Source organism: Pan troglodytes, chromosome 14 (assembly GCF_028858775.2).
Source record: "Pan troglodytes isolate AG18354 chromosome 14, NHGRI_mPanTro3-v2.0_pri, whole genome shotgun sequence".
NCBI classification, from domain to species: Eukaryota; Metazoa; Chordata; class Mammalia; order Primates; family Hominidae; genus Pan; species Pan troglodytes.
This window is the reverse complement of record NC_072412.2, coordinates 63,994,648-64,021,079: the sequence shown is the minus strand read 5'-3', so window position 1 is coordinate 64,021,079 and position 26,432 is coordinate 63,994,648.

Here is a 26,432-nt window from a genome sequence, read left to right as displayed (position 1 = left end):
CACTGTACCGACTTCACTTCTGACTCAGTGCCATCATAGTGGTGGTGGCCACAGGAGTGCTTGTGTTACTTCACCTCCAACTTTAGGTGGCTCAAAATAGAGAGAGAGAGAGAGAGAGAGAGACTGTATGTTTGGGAGAAGTTAAGGGAAGAGAACAAGGGTTTCTGCCTGGTAATCCAAAGAATTCTCCTCGATCTTATTTAAGACCATCAAGGCAGTACCTTTATGAGTCTGCGAGAACTACAATTACAGGACTTGGGGTGCCCCCTGAAGCAGATACAGCTTAGATCACAACAACCAAGTTCTTTCAAATATCTGGAAAGCCTTCCCAAGAAGGATGGCTACAAATAAGCCCAGACAGTGAAGATTACAATAAATACCTAACTCTTTAATGCTCAGACACGGAAAAGCACTTACTAGCATCAACACCATCCAGAAAAACATGACCTCACCAACTGCACTAAGTGGCACCAGGGACTAATCCTGGAGAAACAGAGATATGTGACCTTTCAGGCAGAGAATTCAAAATAACTACATTGAGGAAACTCAAAGAAATTCAAGATAACACAGAGAAGGAATTCAGAATTCTATCAGATAGATTTAACAAAGAGATTGAAATAATTAAAAATCAAGTAGAAAATCTAGAGCTGAAAAAATGCAATAGGCATGCTGAAGAATATATCAGTGTCTTTTAATAGTAGAGTTGGTCAAGCAGAAGAAAGAATTAGTGAGATTGAAGACAGGCTATTTGAAAATACACAGTCAGAGGAGACAAAAGAAAAAAGAATAGAAAACAATGAAATAGATCCATAGAATCTAAAAGATAGCCTCAAAAGGGCAAATCTAAGAGATATTGGCCTTAAAGAGGAGGTGGAAAAAGATATTGGAGTAGAAGGTTTATTCAAAGGGATAATAACAGAGAACTTCCCAAACCCAGAGGAAGAAACCAATATCAAAGTACACAAAGGTTATACAACACCAAGCATGTTTACCCCAAAGAAGACAAACTCAAGCCATTTAATAATTAAACTCCCAAAGGTCAAGGGTAAAGAAAGAATTCTTTACTTATTTGCCATTAAAAGTAATGGCAAAAACTGCAATTACTTTTTCACCAACCTAAAGCAGCACAAGAAAAGAAGGAAATAACACATGATAGAGCTCAAATACATCTGGCAGACCTTTCAGTGGAAACCTTACAGGCCAGGAGAAAGTGGTGTGACATATTTAAAGTGCTAAAGAAAAAAAAATTACCCTAGAATAGTATATCCAATGAAAATATCCTTCAAACATGAAGGAGAAATAGAGAATTTTCCAGTGAACAAAAGCTGAGGGATTTTATCAGTATCAGTCCTGTCCTACAAGAAATACTAAAGGAAATACTTCAATCCGAAAGAAAAGAACATTAATAAGCAATAAATAATCACCCAAAGGTACAAAACTCACTGGTAATGGTAAGTACACAGAAAGAAACAGAATATTATAATACTGTAAATTTGGTGTGTAAACTACTATCATCCCAAATAGAAAGACTAAACAATAAACCAATAAAAAATAATAAGTACAAGAAATGTTCATGATAGTATAATAAGATATAAATAGAAACAACAAAAAGTTAAAAAGCAGTGGCACCAAGTTATGGCATAGAGTTTTTATTGGTTTTCTTTTTGCTTGTTTATTTATGCAAATAGTGTTAAGCTGTTATTATGGTAAAATAATGTGTTATAAGATAGCACTTGCAAGCCTCATAGTAATCTCAAACCAAACAACATTAAATGGATAAGCACACACACAAAGCAAGGACCTAGGTCATGTCACCAGAGAAAATCGCCTTCACTTGAGCAAGACGGGAAGGAAAGAAATAAGAGAAGACCACAAAACAAGAAAACAAATAACAAAATGATAGGAGTAAGTTCTTACTAACCAATAATAACATGGAAAGTAAATACACTAAACTCTCCAATCAAGACACACTGGTTGAATGGATGATAAAATGAGACCCATTGATCTGTTGCCTACAAGAAACATGCTACACCTTTAAAGACACACATAAACTGAAAATAAAGGGATGGAAAAAGATATTCCATGCCAATGGAAACCAAAAAAGAGCAGGAATCACTATACTTACATCAGACAAAACAGATTTTAAGACAAAAACTGTAAGAAGAAACAAAGGTCACTATACAATGATAAAGGAGTCAATTCAGCAAGAGGATTTAACAATTTTAAATAAATACGCACACAACACTGGAGCACCCAGATTTATAAAGCAAATATTATTGGAGCTAAGGAGAGAGATAGGCCCCAAGACAATAGTAGCTGGAGACTTCAACCCTTTACTTTCAGCATTGAGCAGATCTTCCAGACAGAAAATCAACAAAGAAACATCAGACTTAATCTGCACTGTAGACCAAATGTATCAAATAGATATTTATAGGACATTTCATCCAAGAGTTGCAGAATACACATTTTTTTTCTCAGACCATGGATTATTCTCAAGGACAGACCATATATTAGGTCACAAAACAAGACTTAAAACATTCAAAAAAAAATTATCAAGCATATTTTCTAACCACAATGAAATAAAACTAGAAATCAGTAACAACAGGAACTTTGGAAACTATATAAATAATGCAAATGAAACAACATGCTCCTGAATGACCTGTGGGTCAATGAAGAAATTAAGAAAATTTAAAAATTTCTTGAAACAAATTATAATGGAAATACAACATCCCAAAACCTATGAGATATGGCAAAAGCATTACTAAGAAAGAAGTGTATAGCTGTAGTGCCTACATCAAAATAGAGGAAATATTTCAAATAAGCAATCTAATGATGCATCTTAAAGAATTAGAAAAGCAAGAGCAAATCAAACCCAAAATTAGTAGAAGAAAAGAAATGCTAAAGATCAGAGCAGAAATAAATGAAATTGAAATGAAAAAAATACAAAAGATCAGTGAAACAAAAGGTTGTTTTCAGAAGTTAAACAAAATTGACTAAATTTTACCTAGAATAACTAAGAAAAAAAAAACAAATAAAATCAGAAATGAAAAAGGAGATGCCACAATTGATACTTCAGAAATTCAAAGGATCATTAGCAGCTACCATGACAACTATGTGCCAATAAGTTGGAAAATCTAGAGGAAATGGACAAATTCCTCAACACATACAACTTACCAAGATCGAACCAGGAAGAAATCCAAAACCTGAACAGACCAATATTAAGTAATGAGATGGACGCTGTAATAAAAAGTCTCCCAGTAAAGAAAAGCCTGGGACCTGATGGTTTCACTGCTGAATTTTACCAAATTTAAAGAACTAATACCAATCCTACTCAAACTACTCTGAAAAATAGAGCAGGAGGGAATACTTCCAAACTCATTGTATGAGGCCAGTATTACCCTGACACCAAAACCAGACAAAGACACATCAAAAAAAGGAAAACTCCAGGCCAATATCGCTGATGAATATTGATACAAAAATCCTGAAGAAAATATTAGCAAATTGAATTCAACAAATACATTAAAAAGATCATTCTTCATGACCAGTGGGATTTATCCATAGGATGCAAGGTGGTTCACCATATGCAAATCAATTAATATGATATATGGTATCAATAGAATAAAGGATACAAAGCATATAATTATATTTCAATTGATGCTGAAAAAGCATAAAATTCAACATCTCTTCATGACAAAAACCCTTAAAAAACTGGGGATAGAAAGAACATACCTCAACATAAAGGCCACATACGACAGATCCACAGGTAGTATCATACTGAATGGGGAAAAACTGAAACCCTTTCCTCTGAGATTTGGAAAACAGGAAGGATGCCCACTGTCATCACTGTTATTCAGCATAGTACTGGAAGTCCTAGCTAGAGGAATCAGACAAGAAAAAGATATAAAGGGCATCTAAATTGAAGAGGAAGAAATCAAATGATCCTTGTTTGAAAACAATATGATCTTATATTACGAAAAGCCTTAAGACTTCATAAGAAAACAATTAGAACTGATCAACAAACTCAGGAAAGTTGCAGGATACAAAATCAACATAAAAAATCAGTAGCATTTCAATATGCCAATAGTGAACAATCTGATAAAGAAATAAAATAAGAAATCCCATTTACAATAGCCACACAAAAAATTAAATACCTAGGAATTAACCAAATAAGTGCAAGATTTCCATAATGAAAACTATAAGATACTGATGAAAGAAATTGAAGAGGACACCAAAAAATGGAAAAATATTCCATGTTCATGGATTGGAAGAATCAATATTGATAAATATCCATACTGCCCAAAGCAATCTACAGATTCAATGCAATCCCTATCAAGATACCAACAAAATTCTTCAGAGACATAGAAACAGCAATCCTAAAATTTATATGGAACCACAAAAGACCTAGAATAACCAAAGCTATCTTAAGCAAAAAGAACAAATTACTTGACTTCAATTATACTACTGAGCTACAGCAGTATAATTGACTTCAATTATACTACTTGACTTGACTTCAATACTTGACTTCAATTCTACTACTGAGCTACAGTAACCAAAATAGTATGGTACTGGCATAAAAAAAGACACATAGACCAATGTAACAGAATAGAGAATCCAGAAACAAATCCACACATCTGCAGCAAACTCATTTTTTACAAAGGTGCCAAGAACATACACTGGGGAAAAGACAGTCTCTTCAATAAATGGTGCCGGAAAAATTGAATATCCATATGAAGAATGAAACTAGACCCCTATTTCTTGCCACATACAGAAATCAACTCAAAATTTATTAAAAACTTAAATCTGAGACCTCCAACCATAAAAGTACTACAAGAAAACATTGTGGAAAATCTCCAGGCCATCGGTCTGGGCAAATATTTCTTGAGAAATACCCCATTAGACAGACAACCAAAGCAAAAATGGATGAATGGGATCACTTCAAGTTAAAAAACTTCTGTACAGCAAAAGATACAATCAACAAAGTAAGAGACAACCCACAGAAGGGGATAAAATATTTGCAAACTACCCATGTGACCAGGGATTAATAATCAGATAATATAAGGAGCTCAAACAACTCTACAGGAAAACATCTAATAATCTGATCCAAAAAGGGGCAAAAGATTTGAATAGACATATCTCAGAAGTAGACACACAAAGGGCAAATGGGCATATTGAAAAGGTACTCAACATCACTGATCATCAGAGAAATGCAGATCTAAACTACAATGAGATATCATCTCACCCCAGTTAAAATGGTTTATATCCAAAAGGCAGGCAATAACAAATGCTGGCAAGGATGTGGAGAAAAGGAAAGCCTTATACACTGTTGTTTGGGAATATAACTGATTACCACCACTATGGAGAAGAGTTTGGAGGTTCCTCAAAAAAACGAAAATTGAGCTACCATAGGATCCAGCAATCCCACTGCTGAGTATATACCTGAAAGAAAGGAAATCAGTATATTGAAGAGATATCTGCATTCCTATGTTTGTTGACAGCACTGTTTACAATAGCTAAGATTTGGAGGCAACCTTAATGTCTATCAACAGATGAGTGAATCAAGAAAATGTAGTACATATACACAATGGTGTACTATTCAGTCCCTGAAAAGAATGAGATGCACTCATTTGCAACAATGTGGATGGAACAGGATATCATTATGTTAAGTGAAATAAGCCAGGCACAGAAAGACAAACATTGCATGTTTTCACTTATTTGTGGAGTCTAAAAATCAAAACAATAAAACTCATGGACATAGATAGTAGAAAGAGGGTTGCCAGAGACTGGGAAGGTTAGTGGAGGGCTGGAACGGAGGTAGGGATGCTTAATGGATAGAAAAAAATAGAAAGAATGAATAAAACCTATACTATTTGGTAGCATGACATGGTGACTATAGTCAATAATAACTTAATTTACTTTTTAAAATAAAGAGTATAATTGTATTTTTTGTAACTCAAAGAGCAAATGCTTGAGGGGATGGATACCCTGCATTCTCCATGATGGGTTTATTTCACATTGCATGCCTGCCTCAAAACATCTCATGAACTCCATATATACCTACTATATACCCACAAAATTAAAAAATAAAAAGCAACGACAAAACAAAAAACATTGACAAGTTAGGTGAATGAATGGTGGATAAAAACTGTTACCTGCATTTTCTTTTCAAAATTCCTCCTATTTCTGGGAAGGAGAATTAGGAGAGAGAAGTAAGAGTTGTCACGAATATGAATAGGAACTTGTACAGAGAAGAAATTTCAAAGGCTATTCCAAGGAGGTTAGAATATATTTTTAAATATTGATAAAAGGATGTTAACCAACTTGAAACAACAAATACAGCTAGCCATCCTTAGCTGGTATTTTCATGTATGCACTGTTCATGAATATGTAATAAGCAGATAATCAAAAAATGATTTTGTTGATAAAATAATCTGCTTGTCTGTGTTAGGTTATATATGCATGTGTAAAAAAGGTATAAAGGTCACACTATAGATTTTCTAGGCAGGTTTAAAACAACTGTATTTTTGGTAAAGTTTATAAAAAGTGGGTACGTTTCAGTTGCTTTAAGAATTTTCTGCTGGAATTGGTGGCTCATGCCTGTAATCCTAGCACTTTGGAAGGCTGAGGCGGGTGGATTGCCTGAGCTCAGGAGTTCAAGACCACCCTGGGCAGCATGGTGAAACCCCGTCTCTACCAAAAATGCAAAAATCAGCCAGGTGTGGTGGCAAGCGCCTGTAATCCCAGCTACTCGGGAGGCTGAGGCTTGAACCCGGGAGGAGAAGATTGCAGTGAGCCGAGATCACACCACTGCACTCCAGCCTCAAAATAGAGCGAGACTCTATCTCCAAAAAGAAAAAGAAAAAATGGAATTTTCACTAGAGGTACTGTGTGTCTATGTTTCCTGTGTTGATTAAAACATGTCTGTATTTCCAGTGCTGATTAAAACAAATAGCACATTTCTTTCTGCATCCATTTTCCTTTACTTTCATTTCTACTTTAGATGCATAGTGTGAGTATGTGTATTGCATTTTTTACTAGTAACCATAGAGGGCTGCTCTATGTTTTCAAGATGGCACCTTGTTGCTGCATCCTCCAGAGGGGAGAAATACATGGTGAAAGTGACAGAAGGGCAAAGAGAAGGGAATGAATGTTGTGTTCCCTTCATTAAGGCAGAAGAGAAGCAGAGAGCAAACCCACTCTCAAGTCCTTTTATAAGGTCCCTAATCTCATATAGAAGGGCTCTGCCATCTTGACTTAATAGCATCCTAAAGGCCCAACCCGATAATACTATCACATTGGTGATTAAGTTTCAACATATACATATTGTTTTATAATTAACATCATTACTTTTTTATAACTCATATTTTAGTTTAATTCTATATTTCTAGACATCCTAGGGTTATATTTAGAATTTAAAATGAATATGCTCCACCTTCCTACCAATGAATGGGGATGAACTGTGCATTTCATATTCTCAAGATTTTTAAACTTCATTTACAATTTGCATCATTCTGGTGAGATATCTGATAATCCTATACATTACCATATACATTGTGCATATGTGTTAAGAAGTAGGCAAGAGTTTATTTGAACGGTTGAATCTCACTGTTATTTTTCCAGTTGCAAACTATCAAGAAGATGCCAAACAGTTATCCTAAGAATAAATAAATATTATAATACAAATATTTTACTATATTTCATAGTAATATGCTTTCAACTTATGTTGTCATTTGACTGTTGGGGAAGTTAGGCATATGGCTTTAATTATTCATTTATTTACTCAGTAAAACTGTGTGCTACTTTCCATAGAGTCAAGGATAAATATTACATCCTTGATCTTCAAGGATGACACTGAAATGAGGAAGCAATAATAATAATAGTTTCAATCACAATGATAGTGGCTTATACTGGTGTGTAGCGAATGCTATAATAACCTTGCAAGTCATAGTGTCCTAGGACTCTGGGAAGGATTATGGGAGGAAGTGACAGTTCTGTCAAATATGAATAAATATCTTCTAAATGAAGGAGGAAGAAATAAATTTTTTTATATAGATGGAACAGTATGTGTAAAGGCATTGACAGAGAAACAATATGAGATATTCCAATACATGCGGAGAGTTTGCATGGACAAAACTGAATCAACATTGGAGACAGACTGAAATAGACTAGTAACAGGCAGAAGGGAAACCAGGAAAACACTTGTGTGCTCATGCAAAAAGCTAGAACTTCAGAGCACTTTATAGTCTAAACCCTTCTTCAAAACTCTGATAAACATATATGTAAACAAATACAATCTAATAAATGATCAAATATTTAAATAATGACTATCAGACAAAACTGTTTCATACAGCCATAATAACATTTCCACCAGATAAATTATATTAAATTATAAAGCCTATTTTGCTCTCAGTTTGTCTGAAATTTCCCCATTAAGTAGTTCACTTTAATCTTGGGTGAAGTAAAAGTTAATTCTTCTGGTTCAGAACTTCATACTAACTTCTCTCTCCCTTTAAAGGAGAATATTTCTTGTTTCTCTATTGGAGAGCATTATTTTGCTTTGATCTCAAAACAGTTACTTAAAAAAAAGGTGTAGTTCTGTGTATCTTAATTCCGAATCTTCCTTGAATTACAAATGGTCACAAACAAATAAATTATTACTTTTCTTATGAAAGCTAGTGAACTTTTATTGTAGTGTGCTTACATGACTTAAGGATAGGAACAAGATAAATATTTCACAGGAAGCACAGATGTCATCACGAAGAAATTATATTGAATATCTCAATTTTCTAGTCATTAGAATTTTAATATTTTTATCATAGAATGAATATTGAAACATATTTCATTCCAATTTTGTTTTAATTTTTTTCAAATCATCTTGGTTTTATTAGAAACTCACATGCTGCCCAGTAATCTTTATGGACTAATAGAGATCACAGCTTTTAGCACAGCTTTCAGTATGAAAGTAATGTTGCCATCTACTCTAATTAAGATGTCCTGTGTTGATTAAGAAACTAGAAATTGCCTTGTAAAAGAAAAATACCTCATTCAAAAGTTTTTCTTTCCCATTAGTAGAAAGAAACAGGTATGATTAGAATTTTATGTTTAGGATGAAATTAGATATAATGTAGAAAAATCAAAGTATGCATTAAAAATAATTGGAAACAAAAGAGGAGCGAAAGACACCAAACATTTTTTCACCAAAAAATGTTTAGATCAATTGTTTGAATCTAATTTAATTATCTTATAAAATGAGTCAAATGGGATAGCAAGTTTTAATCTAATGCTGAGCAAGGCCTTTATAATTGCTATTACACAATTGTTTTGACTTTTATTTCCTAGTGATAGGAAATATCTCTGACCCTGATACAATCCCTTGCTATTAGATTATTTTGTTTCTTTATAAACAATTTTATTTTATTTTTTGAGACAGAGTTTTGCTCTGTCGCCCAGGCCGGAGTGCAGTGGCACCATCTTGGCTCACTGCAGCCTCCACTTCCTGGGTTCAAGTGATTCTCCAGCTCCAGCCTCCCAAGTAGCTGGGATTACAGGTGTGCAGCACTGCACCCAGCTAATTTTTTTTTCATATTTTTATATAGAGACAAGGTTTCACATGTTGGCCAGGCTGGTCTTGAACTTCTGATCTCAGGTGATCCGCTCACCCTGGCCCCCCAAAGTACTGGGATTAAGGGCATGAGCCACCTCACCCAGCCTGTTTATTTACATACAATTTTACTTCATATTTTTCCATTACATTCATCATATTCTCAGGTAACATGACAATACTATTGAAAATATGGGACCCAGATAAAAGAAATATATATTATATACATTTAATTTGTATTATAAAAGGGAATGTCTGAGCCTTTCTCCAGCTATATTAATGTTTGCAAGTTACCAACAGCATGCAGTTTCACTTGTATTACTACAAAAAGTTCTAAATTGATTGCCGGAAACTGATTGGCCCTGTACCAGGTAGCAAATGCATTGAAAGAAAATTTGTACCATCACAGACAAGGGGCAGTTTCTTCTCATTAAGTGGCAACCTTTGAACATTTTCCAACTGATCCCTCTAACATCTTGCTTTTTAATATTCTTGGTCAGTGACATAACATCCCTGATGTGTCAAGCAATAGTGTTCAGTCTGATTTTCAATCATTCTGTACACTACAATCCACATATCTACCCTATTGCTTCACTGTGCACTTTTTTCCTTAAAATTTGTATTCTATCTGAGTACTTTCCCCAATTCCTAAAGCTTAATGAGTCACAGATTGCCTCCTGCCTGCTGTCTTGGCTCCTTCCTCACTGGAACCTTGCTATGCTTTTTCTCCATTTACTCCTAATAGTGCCTTCACATGTTTCTTCTCTAATTCGTCTGTTTTGATAACTTACCTCTTCTGTATTCTGTTTACTTGCTTCCCCTAATATGATACAACATTAGGCTATCTATAGTCTAGACTACTTGCTTTAATATTATTTGCTCAACTACTTTGGACTACAAATTGACAGGAAGAAGATAGTAAATCTTGAAGCTCAAGGCAATTGAGAGAAATAATGTGAAACTACCCCTATTACTTTCAGCCTGACTCATCAAACAGCAGAAGAGGGCATTAGAAGAACTAAAATTAATGAGCATGCTCTTGCTTCTGTTGGAAGACACCTGAAAAGTCTCCAACTGTTATGTATTACAAGTAAAATCTTCAAAGCTAAATTTCTGGCTGCTTAGCAGGAGGCTGAATGTTTAATAGTAAGGTTAAAGATACATTAAATAATTTTTGTGATGGTTGACATCTGTGAAGTCCTCTGGGTCACTATATTCTTTAAGTTGAACATCCATACAACAGTTGGTAAAGTTTCACTCTCTTGGGGGTAACTCAGAAGTGTCTGTGAGAAAATCCCATACATCATTCATACCAGGTCGGAACCCTCAGGAGGGTCTACTGGTCCACATTCTTGTCCCAGCTATCATATCCAGGTGAGTCGGTAACCCTGCTGACACTTTGACCTTACTCAACCCTCTCAGCAGCTCCCTTGTCACCCAGCCTATGCATGGTTGGAAAAAATTAGAGGGAACACTTACCATAGTGACCTGGCAGGATCTCTGTGAGGCAAAGGGCATACTAAAATATCAATGCAGCTCCAAGATATGAATAAATTAGAAAGAGTTCAGAGGACAGACACAAAAATGATGAAGCACTTTAAAAACAGATTTATATAGAAAAACTTAAGGGATTTAAATTATTTAGTCTTGAGGAGTGAAGGCAGAGGATAAATAGAATAACTATCTTCAAATAGTGAAGCAAGTGTACTTTTACTTCCATTGCAAAGAAGAGTACATAATTTTATCATCAGAAATGAATTAGAAAATTTGGTTGTACAATATCCTCACTTGGAAAGAAGTACCTGACTTAGACTCTTTAAATGTGCTCTTTTGTAGTATCTGAAATTTATATAAAAATATGGTTTTCCCCAAGCTATCCCAGTTACATATTCCAGAAGTTGAAACAGATTAAGTTTGATTTTCCAAAGCGCATGTGTATGGCTACACTGGGAACTGTAGACTCCTAAAACACTGGCCTTATCACATGTGGGTATGAATTGCTAGGGAACATCGATTTACACATTTTAAAAGGTTATCTCTACAGTTAGAGACATGGACCAATCCTTCAAGTCATCTAGAAGCAGTAACTAGATGACTATTTTTTAATCAGTTTTTAAAAATGTAGTTAAATATTTTAAAAAATGAAATAGAAAACGATAACCATTATAACTGTTTTTAGTTACACAAAAACATATTGAGATCTGTTATTTAAATGTGTAAAGCACTAGTAAAGCAAATATCCGAAGTGCAGGTGAAACCCACAATCTGCTCTCATTTGAGGGAACATATGCTTTTGGGTGGACCAGTGTTATCAAGGCTAATGGCTCCTTGTTATTGCTCTTTGTTCCAGCTTTGCTCTTCACTTCTAACTTGTAGGAGAGCTTAAATGGTTGACTTGTTTAAAGTGCTTAATTACTCACGTGGTGGCTATTACCAATACAAACTGTCTACAGAATACACAGACAGCTATTGTGTCCCAGCTGACGTTACAATACTAAATGGGACCTGATTACTGTACATTGCTTTTCAATGCTGTTAATTTGCATGTTTGAATAAGTCTATTGGGACTCCATTTTACAGCTATTGCTCCACGTACACTGCTTGGGATCGCTCTGGGAAACGGCATGTGATTGGCTTCTTCTATTCATCAGAATAGAGGGCTTGGAGCTGCTGACACTATGGTCATTATGCATTGTACCTATGGGTTTTGTGGCCCATTACGTATTGGATTGCTACACTTGCCTTTTCTTTTTCCCTCTTTTTTTTCCCTTAGTACTCAGTTTCTGTTTATTATTGAATATTCCTGTTGAATGTGGAGTCTATCATTAGTACATGACTGTTCATTAGGTGTGCAGAAGGGTCTTAAGACAAAAAAATCCCAAAATATTCATCAGGTGGGTTGACAGATTTCTAGAATTAATTTTATACATGTTAATGGTGATTAATTTCTCTTTTCTTAAAACTAGATAATCAAATATTTTTTGCTTATCTAGTTTGCTTGTCTAGTTTTAAGTGACTATTCAGTTCAACTCAGTGACTATTCAGTTCATTCAGACTGTATAAGAAGTTGACAACTTAGTCCCTACAATAAATATTTTAAACTTTGTTTTTCTATTACATGTGTTCTTCAATTTAAAGAAAAAATGAACCCGTTGACTTGGCAACATACAAACCTATTGTAAATGTAATAATTGCCTAATGTATTGAATGTATGATGTACATTAACTGTTCAGATAAAACCAACTTCCAGCATTTTCGATGCTAGAGAACCTCCTGACACTTACTTATATGTGAGAGATTTTAAAATACTTGTGAACAAATTAGCACAGTGCTTTGGACATGTTAAAATTTCAATCATTGATACTTAAAAAGCTTTTTTAACTTCTAATTTTCTTCTCAATTGGCGTTACCTTGATTTTCTGTCAGAAGGATAATGACAAGGTGATTTCAACTTCTATAACAATCTTTGTAGTATTGGAGTGCAGAAGAAGATTTAGAGACTTTGCCTGGGCTCATTGGAAAAGAGCTAAATTGGTGCTATGGGTACCAAAAGAGAGAGTTCAATATTCGTAATTCATTATTTTATGTCTCATTCCTTGAACTTGTAAAGAGATTGCTTTGACTTTTTTTTTCACTTTCATGTTAGTCACTGATGATCCAATTTACAGAAAACAATATGGGTATAGAAAGTTTGTTGGAGAATAAGAAAGACTACATTGCCTAAGAAAACATCAATATTTGTGCATAAAATCTCTAAAAAAATTTAATTGTTAATAGAAAGTTCGAGAGAATGCATTTACCTGAGTTGAACATTTCTGAAGCCATTCAAGTTAGCCTCTCTCTGTCTCATGCACTCTGCAAGGATTGGAAGACATGACCTACAGGACTGTTCTGTACATTCACTGTTATGCATATTTGACCAGGTCACAATACTACTAATTAATACTGAACTGTAGGGCTATGCAATAACAAAATGGATGAAGCCTAGTTCAGCAGATTAAGAAAGCTGTTACTTTCCCTGGAAATGTTTATGTTAAAAGTCAACAAGTAATCATAGAAGAAAGAACATTTACCTAATGGGATAGAATGTTAGAATAGTAATCACACACACACACACACACACACACACACACACACACACACCCCTCATCTGCCAGATCACATTCTTGGTAATGGTTTTTAATTGTAATCATCTGTAGCAGTGGTCCCCAACCTTTTTGACACTAGGGACCTGGTTCTTGGAATACAATTTTTCCAGAGGTTTGGGGATGAAACTGTTCCACCTCAGATCATCAGGTATTAGTTAGAATCTCATAAGGAGTGTGCAGCCTAGATCCTTTGCATGCGCAGTTCATAATAGGGTTCACGCTCCTTTGAGAATCTAATGCCACCACTGATCTGACAGGAGGGGGAACTCCCTCAGCCACTGCTCACCTCCTGCTGTGTGGCCTGGTTCTGAACAGGCCACCACTGATCAGACAGGAGGCAGAGCTAGCTGGACCACTGCTCACCTCCTGCTGTGTGGCCTGGTTCCTAACAGGCCATGGCCCAGGGGTTGGAGACCCTTGATCTATAGGTATTTATTAAAATAGAAGTTTTAGAAAAAACTTAGAAAAGTCTCACCTTTAAAAATACTTGATTCATTTGGTTTTGGGTAGGGCACAGAATCTACATTTCTTTACAAATCTCTATGGGATTCTGATGATCAAACAAGTTTGCATATCCCTAGTCCAGAGGACAAGTTTCAGTATAACTACATAGATGGGTTGCAGTATTCAATTGTTCCTGCATTTTACAGATAAACCAAATAGAATTAGGAAGAGAAATGGAAAAAGGAATAACAAAAGCAGCAGAAATGCAGTTATTGCATTCCTGCCAAGGCAAAATGTGTGCTGCTTAAGAATACTTCAGAAATTAGGAAGTAATCAGATCAGGTAAGCCAGCCCAGGCTACAGAGGCACATATCCAAGGGAGACCAGAAGCCCTACCACAAATGAGAAGGTCTGAAGCAACAGCCATCATTATCGGTGCACATAAATGATGTCTCTGATGATTGCATTGATATGTTTTTCACTCACTAGGTTGATCAAATTAGCTCAACCATTATGTAAACACCATCACTGACTCTATTTTATATCATATATGTATAAGTATAGCAATGCAGAAACTATATATTAGTATTTGGGCATGTGTTAGAAGAAATTGATTTTTTAAAAATAAATATATATGACCTTTCTTGATAATATATTCTTGGTTATTGAAAATACTGCTTTTAAAAATTAATCAGAGGATAGCTTTTTTTTTCCCTAGGTCAAATTCCTAATAATTGACTTATTTTCCTCCAGCTTTACTGTTATAATTGACAAATAAAATTATATATATTTACAGTATACATGTTTTGACATATGCATGTGTTATGAAATTATTAAATCAGGCAAATAAACATATAGGTTATAATTTTTATATGAAAAAATTATAATGCACTTAACACTAAGAAAGATCATTTAAGAATTCAAATGAAGTTAAGTATTTTTCACTCTCTTGTTAAAAAATAATGTCAAAAACTAGTGGTAGGCTGAGGTGGGTGGATCACCAGGTCAGGAGATCAAGACCATCCTGGCGAACACGGTGAAACCCTGTCTCTACTAAAAATACAAAAAAAAAAAAAAAATTAGCTGGGCATGGTGGTGGGCGCCTGTAGTCCCAGCTACTCGGGAGGCTGAGGCAGGAGAATGGCGTGAACCCGGGAGGCAGAGCTTGCAGTGAGCCGAGATTGCGCCACTGCCCTCCAGCCTGGGCAACAGAGTGAGACTCCACCTCAAATAAATAAATAAATAAATAATAAGAAAAAAAAACTAGTGGTGACACATTGGTTTATTAAAATATGTAGCAATGTATGGTGAAAATAATATTCATGATATTTTATTTTCTTAAAACAGAATATTGCAGATTTTAGTGATAGATTTTATTTTTTAGGGTGGTTTTAGGTTTCAGAGAAATGGAGAAAAAGATACAGGGTGCCCATTTACCTCCTCCCCTCCTGCACACAGTTTTCCCATTATTAATTTCTTACATTAATGTGGTATATTTTTGACAACTGATGTACCAATATTGATACATCATTATTAGCTAAAGTCCATAGTTTAAGTTAGGGTTCACATCTTGTGTTGCTCATTCCTTGAGTTTTGACAAATGTACAATATTGCATTTTCACGATTAACATTTCTATTTTATCACTGCATAAAATCTGAAAAGTAGTAAAATCCAGAAATATGCTTATGAATAAAATTTTTTGAATTGTTGCAAAAAGTATTTACCACATTGTATTACACTGAAAAGCCAAACAATCCATCATGTTGCTCAAATTGTTATAGAATGAACTTTAAAATGTAAAAATGTCATTTTTTTCCTCATTTCTTATGGTGTCCCAAAGAAGCACTTGTCCTGAGACCTATACTTAAAGACTAGTCAAAGCAAGTCAGGTAAGTTACTTTTTAAAAATAAAAGTACAATCTTTAAAAAGCAATTATAGCAGAAAAAAGGATCAAATTATAGATAATCTGAAAAATCATTGTAAAGCTTAATCTCAGCTATATTCAAACATCTAACATTTATTAAAATGTTTTATTTTAGATGTATCCTGAATGTATATAAAATATATTTGATTTCCTAGTCCTCAGCATACATTAAACATAATTATGCAAGGAAAATTGATTTTTTTCAAGCAAAACAATGGGAAGAGCAAACTACCTTGATAGTTATTCTAACTATTTGTATTATTTCCACATCATGCTATTTGGATGAAATCATCCTAAATGAATCCTAATTTTAGGTACAAAATATATAACTGATTATTTATCTGGGATACCTTGTTAAAAGTTCTTTTAAATGAATATTACACTCCAATAGTTCAGCATTTTGTGGGCCTTTTGTATTAGTTTTCTATGCAGGCATGTTGAGTAAATCAGTCACCCTTGAGTCTTAACAGAAAAATATTAATTTCACGAAAATGCTTTTCTATCTCCCCCATTGCATTTGTTCTTAAACTGTGGTACTATTCTGGTTTATCTTTGACACTAGTACCAAGATTATAGTCATATGAGTCAGAGTAAAAACTGAATCAGTTACAGATGTAAAGTGATGCATGGCTTTACAAAAAAAAAGAAACTACCTATAAGGTTAGCCTTACTTGTTTTGTGTGGGTTTTCAGAATCTCACCATGAGAATTCTAGGTCTATTTGGGACAAGTGACAGTAAGAAGCAAACAGAATACAGGGGATGAGGGGGCATTTGTTCTATCTCAGATTCTGTCAGTCTGCACTCCTAAACTTTGTGCAAGTAATCATTTTTTACATGAAACTGCAAACCTGTATATAATAATTATTAGAGTTCTAATAGGCTACATATGCTCTTGCTTGAATCATCTGCTTTAGCAAGTATTTATTACATTCTTTATTGTCTTTGTACTTCTTACAATTTCTTTTTCTTAAGAAAAAAATTCTACAGCTCTACTTCAGAAGCTTTTTCAATACAACATAATCACTTCTGAGATAAACTTCAATGTTTTCTATTTTGCTGCACAAAATTAGCTTTCTCTAAATTAGAAAGACAAACAAATATTTTGGATCATTCTGAACTATTTGTAGAAATATAAACACACTCTCACAAAAATGCAATCTTGGATGTTACTAAGACTTTTGAATCTCTGTGTAGTTGTCAGCTCTGTAATGGAATTATCATTGATTGAGTGCAATTTCAACAGACCACACCATAATCTTCTCTATAGACAAGTTTTCTAGTGAACAAGGCAATACAAAAAGGTTTAAGATGAATTATTCACTGTTTAGTATCTCTTTGTGCTCACTGTGCAGCAAAGTGAATTATACAGTAGGTGGCATTTGTCAATAACATTCTGTCAGAGAGAAGCACTAAGAATATGACAAATAGGTGTATTGAGTAATCATGGTTTAAATGTTGAAATCAGTGCTACTAGTCCCTAAAGCATATGTTGAAATAACAGAGGAACTTTCTGGACACAAGTGGGTATATTTAAGACAATGTAATATAATCTAAGAGTTAAGTTGCTATTTTTCAATAAAATGAATAAAAATTGATAATCTGAGAATAACAGGTGGTATTTGACACCACATCTATTCATGTTAGTGGAAAAGTTGCATTGTCTGTCATATTCTCCCTCTTTGATTTCAGTAGTCATGCCAGAAACAGAGAAGACTATGGCAAAGCAATTAAGTAATACCTAAGATGTACTTCATATTAACACAACTCTTTCCTGTAGACCATGGATAAAAACATATAACATAGAGCCACTGAGAGTGGAATGAGGTGGCCAGATAGGTGGCTTTAAGTGAACATCATTTGATCTCTTTGCAGAATAAAAGGCTATAATATAGAATATCAGAATCGCTGGATGAAACTGGTAATTTAAATCAATAAAGTTAGAAATAAATGCATTAGAGGGATGAGTGTAAGTCAAATATATTAATAAAGAAAATAAATAGATAACAATACATGTAAAATGGCTGATAACCTTAAATATGTGTTTAACTGGGGTTTTAAAAAATATTTTAAAAATAGTTCTATTCTTTTGCATATCTAAACGTTCTTGATAGCACCCTACACTTTCCGTGTTTAAAATTTCAATTATTGGATAGCCTTTCCTAATGTCAATGGCATTTATTTTATCCTTTTAAAAATTTAATTCAGATGACCTTTCTTTCAATCCTGAAGTGAGTGAAGAGGAAAACAAAACCTAGATGTGTATTTGTAGATGGAATATTTGTGAGAAGCTGCAATATGGTTTTACCATGAAATCTAAATCTCTGTTCTATAATTGACTATTGTTGTATTGTTGTATGTATCTTTTCTCCTCAAGTTCCTTGCCCTCAGGGATTGCCCATATTTCTTATAAGCAACTAAAATGCTGAAAAAAATACTATCTCATCTTTTTAGAAAAGTATTTATATGTCTCATAACTGGTACTTAAATAAAATTGTTTTTTAGAATGTGTGTGATAGGCAAATGACGCTATTCTCCCTCAAAAGAATATTTTACATGTATATTTTATCTACATACACACATATGTACATATGTGTATATATGGATGTATACACACTTTCTTTTGCAAAGATATTATGTTTTTGAGATAATGACATGCCACTAAAAATAGGAAATATAAAAAATTCACAATGTTTTAAAAGTAAGTTGTATGGGTTTAAATGAATAAAAATTTTGTAGTACAAGCATGCATTAAAACATATATTAGGTGCTAACATAGGGTGTTTAAAGTAAAAAAAAGCTCAAATTAGGCTGTGTTTTATAAGACTTGAAAGCAATTGTTTGAAAAGACAATAGTTCAGTCAATTGAAGGTTTGTAGTAGTTGATGAAAAAGTAGCTTGACATTTTTTGTTTATTTGAGTGAATCAACTCATTGTTTACATCATATTGATAAAACAATGAATCATATTGATGTCATTAATCACATTGATGTCAACCATGAAACAACAAATTCTCTATTCACAGTGACGCTTAGTATGGAGTGATCATCAACTTACTGGATCAATTTCATGTCAAATGAACATGACAAGACTCCTGAGCACATTAGATGGCTTATGCCATACTTAATTATTCCAATTACATAGAACATGTTAAAATAAATATAGTGATGGGGAAAAGATGATGTAACCAATTATGTTAAAACCTAAAAGCAATTATCATATACATTATTTTATTTTCCATATATAATTGGTTATAAAAACTAGAAGTAGTAACAGAAAGTTGTAATGTAGATTTTTTTAATGTACAAAGAAGTAAACAGGATAGGATGGGATTTATCTAAGTAGAAACATTTATATGATGCTGAATTCATTATTTGTGATGGTGACAACTTGTGTGTCTCATTCCAGATTTTTCAGCCTTGTTTTCTTTATCTGGATATAGACAAAATATAATAGAGCAAGCCATTTGCTTGCCAGGACTATTTGGTGATCCTATGAGTTAAAGCACATAAAATGACTTTATTAAATTAAATCAGAGTATAAATATGATAATGATTATTGAGTATGTGTTGTTACGTTGATACGGATATGGCTCCACTGCCTTATTTTTAAAAAATGAATGTTGAATATTCCTAAAGATTTGTTAAAAGTGCACAGTACTGCTGTGATAGAATGAAACAAGCTTGGCAACCTATGCTACAAAATTGTTGTGTGTTTGAAGCAATGTTTAAACAACATGTAACAATGGCAGTGGCATAGACTATTAGGTAAATTAGTCTAATAGAGGAATCAGATTACTACATAATAGGATTATGTGAAAATCAAGTGTACAGGAGGCTGAAAAGTTTGAGCATTCATAAACAATGCTTATTTATCTATCATCACTCCATGTTTAGAAATGCAAAAAATGAAGAGTTACATTTGTTTTTAAAAATCTGTCTTTTAGAATGTAGTAGTATATTTACATTTATTATTAGAAATGTGTAGCTATTTTTAGTTTTTTCTTGTCTTTTTTTGTAAATTTTATTTTACTTTTTATGGCTTATTTTTTCAGATAACTGCCAGTTTTATTTCATCTTTCACAAATAAAAGGCACATTTAAAAATATCAAAGCATAATGTCTTTTTGCTTTTATTATTTATTAATCATCCTCATTAGAAAATATAACTGAATCCTTAGACATTTTATTTCATGCAGAGTGCATCTATTCATTTGAATCCATGAGTAATGTTCTACCATCCTGACTGTCATTTAAAATCCTATACGAAAGCAAGAGAGGTGGAATAAAAGAAGGGTATTTCAAGAAAACCAGAGGAACCTGGAGAATGGTGTATTTGTCAAGGCTATGTCATTGAAAGCCACAGCCGCTATCCTCATTGAATTTACAAACTATACTTGGAGGTAAACACATAATTCTAGTCTTCATTTGAATAAAATATATTGAGATGATGTAAAGCTGGAGGTTTTATCCATATACGTAAGAATAACATGATGATATCCCAGTCAAAACATAAAAAATTATATGTATCTTTGTAATGATGAGGAACAGGAGGTCCTATCATAGAATAGACAATGGGATTTAAATCTCAGAAATAGTAAACATTTCAGGAGGGTTATTTGGCACTGCGTACCAACAGACTTTCAAAACTACCTCTCAGGAATTTATCCTAAAGAAATGATCAGGCAAACATACAAAGATACATGTAGTAGGATGGTCTTTGAAGCTTTATATGCGAGGAAAAATTTTTGAAACAACCAAAATATCTAACAATACAAGACTAGCTACATAAATTGTTATACGTGGAATGCAGCTGTGCAACACTAAAAACGTGTGTGGGCGGGAGTTGTAGGGCAGTATGCAGTATAGAGGAAGACCGGAATAAATAGTCATTATATTTTTCAAGTAAAATAAGCACATGAAAAGTATATATTCTAATCAACTTTGATTTCATAATTCATCATCTTAATGCTTTGAGTTTACTGGATGCATCATGCTTTTTAAAAGATGGTTCCTAATTATTTTATTAAATTTTATTACACAAATTTATATTACACTAAATCTATTATTTGAAAATGTAATGTCTAAAAAAATCAGCCATAATTCTGTCATTCAGAGAAAACTAGATTTACTATTTTGGTATTTAATCTTGCAGGTATTTACTAGGTGTATGAAAATATAGAGAAAATATCTGATTTCTTTACATTTTGCAGTTGATACACTATATAAAAAGTCACTGTGTTTTCAAATACCAACATAATTCAATGTGAATATCAGACTTTAAATACAAACAGAAGTGCAAATGTCAGGATCCTTGCACTTTAAAAGCAGGTGGTGTTTACTGCCTCATGCTTTTTAAACGTCTTTCTATCTTTACTAACAACAAGGTGGGTGGTACTGCAAGCTGCTATATATTTAACACTACTCTTTAACCTTAGAGAGCTTATAATATGTATTTTTTGATGACTAATTCCTAAGGTGAATCACTCCCAACTGCATGGAAACATTCAGTCTTATTTTGAAGAGAAAAAAAAAAAAAAACCTGCTGGTTTAATCAAGATTATATTGTTGGCGGGGAACTAAAGCCAAAAACAGATTTTTGTTTTATTTTCAAAAGAAGGCATTGGTAGGATGACAATTTAACAAGTATGCAGCTGTAGGTGTAGTGACACCACCTTTGAAGCGTGTCTTCGTAGTACAGTTGACTTAACTAGTTTGATTCAAACCACTTAGATAAGGTAAGCAGCTACATGCTCTAGGCAGAGGATGAGAAAATATTATTTATATTATCGTTTATAGGTATAGATTAATAATAATAGCTGTTTTATTAATAGTACTAAAAACTATATAATTTACATAATTAGCTAATTCTGACATTTACCTTTAAACAAGATTTCTCAACCTTAGCACTATTAGCATTTTGGACCAGATACTTGGTTGTTGAATGTAGGGGATTATTCTATGCATTGTAAAATATTTAATATCAACTTTTTTTGGCAGCTACCTGCATCATCCCAGTTGTGACAATCAAAAATGTCTCCAGGTGTTGCCAAATGTCCTTCTAGAGGGCAAAATTACCCCCAGCTGAAGCCCATTGCCTTAGATTCTACCACATAATTTTCTTTTTATACTGTGATAGGGCTAGGTAATAAGAAGGAATAGGGACTTTTTCTATATTTAAGGAAGAGGTGGCATCTCCATATTCTTTAGAAAAACAATGCCTTAGGTCTGCCTGTCTGTCTAGCCAAAAAATATGTTTGCTGGGTCACAGTGAAGAAGTTTCTATGAGGATGGTTGGTCTAAAGCAGCAGTCCCCAACCTCGCACCAGGGACCAGTTTCACGTAAGACAATTTATCCACAGAACCGGGGGCAGTGGGGGATGGTTTCTGGATGATTCAAGCACATTACATTTACTGTGCACTTTATTTCTTTATTATTACATTGTAATATATAATTAAATAATTATAAAACTCACCGTAATGTAGTATCAGTGGAAGCCCTGAGCTTGTTTTCCTTCAACCAGATGGTCCCATCTGGGCGTGATGAGAGACAATGACAGATCATCAGGCATTCGAGTCTCATCAGGAGCAGATAACCTAGACTCCTCACACTCGCAGTTCACAATAGGGTTTGTGCTCCTACTGAGAGGTGACAGCGTGCTGGCAGCCTCGCAGCCCTGGCTCGCTCTCGGCGCCTCCTCGGCCTTGGCACCCACTCTGGCCGTGTTTGAGGGGCCCTCCAGCCCCCCGCTGCACTGTGGGAGCCCGTCTCTGGGCTGGCCCAGGCCGGAGCCGGCTCCCTCAGTTTGCCGGGAGGTGTGGAGGGAGAGGCACCGGCGGGAACCGGAACTGCGCACGGCGCTTGCGGGCCGGCGGGAGTTGCCGGTGGGCGTGGCCTCCGCGGGTCCCGCACTGGGAGCGGCCGCTGGCACCGCCGGCCCCAGGCAGTGAGGGGCTTAGCACCCAAACCAACAGCTGCAGAGGGTGCGCGGGGTCCCCCAGCAATGCTGGCCCACTGGCGCTGCACTGGAATTCTCGCCAGGCTTCAGCTGCTTCCCCGCGGGGCAGGGCTCGGGACCTGCAGCCCACCATGGCTGAGCCGCCCCACCCCTGCCATGGGCTCCTGCGCAGCGGGAGCCTCCATGATGAGCGCTGCTCCCTGCTCCACGGAGCCCGGTCCCATTGACCGCCCAAGGGCTGAGGAGTGCTGGCGCCCAGCAAGGGACTGGCGGGCAGCTCCAGCTGCAGCCCCAGTGGGGGATCCACTAGGTGAAGCCAGCTGGGCTCCTGAGTCTAGTGGGGACTTGGAGAACCTTTATGTCTAGCTAAGGCATTGTAAATACACCAGTCAGCACTGTGTGTCTAGCTCAAGGTTTGTAAACACACCAATCAGAACCCTGTGTCTAGCTCAAGGTTTGTAAATGCACCAATCAGTGCTCCGTGGGGACTTGGAGAACTTTTGTGTCTAGCTAAGGGATTGTAAACACATCAATCAGCTCTCTGTAAAATGGACCAATCAGCAGGATGTGGGTGGGGCCAGATAAGAGAATAAAAGCAGGATGCCCCAGCCAGCCATGGCAACCTGCTCAGGTCTCCTTCCACACTGTGGCTGGTTTGTTCTTTTGCTCTTTGCAATAAATCTTGCTGCTGCTCACTCTTTGGGTCTGCACTGCCTTTATGAGCTGTAACACTCACCACAAAGGTCTGCAGCTTCACTCCTGAGCCAGTGAGACCACGAACCCACCAGAAGGAAGAAACTCCCAACACATTCAAACATCAGAAGGAGCGAGCATCAGAAGGAACAAACTCCAGACGCGCCACCTTAAGAGCTGTTAACACTCACTGTGAGGGTCCGCGGCTTCATTCTTGAAGTCAGTGAGACCAAGAACCCACCAATTCCGGACACACTATGAGAATCTAATGTCACTGCTGATGTGATAGGAAGTGGAGCTCAGGTGATAATGTGAGCAATGGAGAGCAGCTGTAAATACAGATGAAACTTCGCTCACTTGCCTGCCCCTCACCTCTTGCTGTCCAGCTTGGCAGGTCCGTGGCCTGGGGTTGAGGACCTCTGGTCTAAAGCACTCACCCAAATATTTATTTGCCTGACTTTTTGCTCTGTAGATTATCCATGGAGTAGTTTTTTTTTTTTCAGGACATGATCTGGATATGTAGTATTGAAAGCAACCCAATAGTCCCATTGGTAGGAGTTTTTTTTTTTTTAAATAAACATAGAAATTGACCCTCCTAGTCTTAAAGCTTGACACTTGTATTTGTTTTATCTGAGTTCCTACCTCAGGAAATGACCTTCAGACCTCTCAAAGTATCAAATAACTGAAATTCACCAGATCATGGCATGCAGACAAGGAGATGCCAGACCCCTCATTCATCATGATTGTTCCTCGCCCCTCCCTAGTTTCAGTTTTCTTACACATTGTGAAATTTCTTCCCTGCTATATAAACCCCTAGCTTTAGTGCTCAGGGAAATGGATTTGAAACTGAGCTCCCATCTCCTGGGCTGCGCTGCAGCACCTGATTAAAGCTTTCTTCCTTGGCAGTATTCATGGTCTCAGTCATTGGGAGCAGCAGGACCTAGACCAAACCCCTGATGTTTTGGTAACAGTATCCTTAGAGTTCATAAATAACATAGTGCCAAAGGAACATGATTACTAATAACAAAATTTTACTAACTGTTCATGTAAAATTTAAGAGATTCATTAGCTTCTTTATGTAATGCTTGTCCTCTGATTTTTCATTTTCATTTAATCTCTTTTGTCTACAAATTCTCAAAATATCAACTTCAGTTTTATCTGCTTGTCACATCTTTTATGTTTTTGACATCTTCATGAAAATCACCTCTAAGCTAGCTGTTGGAAATAAATTGAAAATACATTTATTAAAAATAAAAGATTCAATAATCTACCCCTAGTACACTAAATAAGTAATGTTGATGTATTTGGTTGTTTGTGGTAAAGACGATTCTCATCACTCATTTATTTGATAAATATCTTCTCTTTTTGTTTTTTGTTTGTTTTGTTTTATGATAGAGCCTCACTCTGTCACTCAGGCTGGAGTGAAGTGGTTCCATCTTGGCTCACTACAACCTCCGCCTCCTGGGTTCAAATGATTTCTAGGTCTCAGTCTCCTCAGTATCTAGGATTACAGCCACACACCACCATGCCCAGCTAAGTTTAGTTTTTTTTTTTTTTAAATAGAGACGGAGTTTCACTATGTTGGCCAGGCTGATCTCAAACTCCTGACCAAGAGTGATCCACCCTCCTCAACCTCCCAAAGTGCTGAGATTACAGGTGTGAGCCACCGTGCCCAGCCAACAAATATTTTCATTGATGCCTCTTATTTGTCAAATATGGTCATTAGTACTGGGGATATAGTACTGAACCTTTTCTGCACTCAAGAACCTGCAATGAGAAGAGAGAAAATCATATTATAGTGATAATAGGTGTAAATAATTACAAGATGCTATATGAAACCACTTCAGAGGGACAGTTCATCCAGCACTGGGAGTTTCTTGAAGGAATGTAATCATCCTTTCCTTACAATTCTGTATTCAAATTTGAATTCTTAAATATAAGAAGCGCTAAATAAATTTACTTCCCAGATTCTGGACTTCCCGCCTACTATTATATAAAAGACAACTCACAGTTTATTTATTCTCAGGAAAATTTTACTGACAGGTTAAACCCCATTCTTCCTGTTGTTTGTTTGTGTGTTTGTTTGTTTTGGAGACTTCTAATGTGAATATAATTCCCAATGGATATTACAAAAAATAAATATTTCTTCCCAGATAATATATGTACACTGGAATTGTCAGTCTTGTGTTATCATTAGCCTCTCTTATGACATCCATTAAGATTCTTTTTATGAAAACTATTTGCTGGGACATTTTAATAAGTAATTGCCTATTCAGCAGATTTGCTAGCTTGAGTTTTTCCAACAGTGGTGCCTGGTCTAAGAAGAGCAATTCCTCCATTAGAACTGCTTGAATTACAGACGATCAGTATGAGAAAAATATATTTGGAGCAAACATGAACAGTAAAAAAGGAACTCTTTAGATCAGGAAACAGTGTTTTCAATTTTTGCTACTGGATATTGGCTAACTTCTAATTAAAGGGACTAAAAATTGAGGCACTTAAAATTGATCAAAGAAAATTTAGTATATGCATCGAGTGTCCCAAATTTGCCTCAGCTGTATAATATGAATTCTTTTCTATCTTAGAATATTTTATAGTGTTTTATGGGGAAAGAATGAAGCTAAAAATTAAATTCGTGTCTTTATTGCTGTTTATTCTCTTATAGATT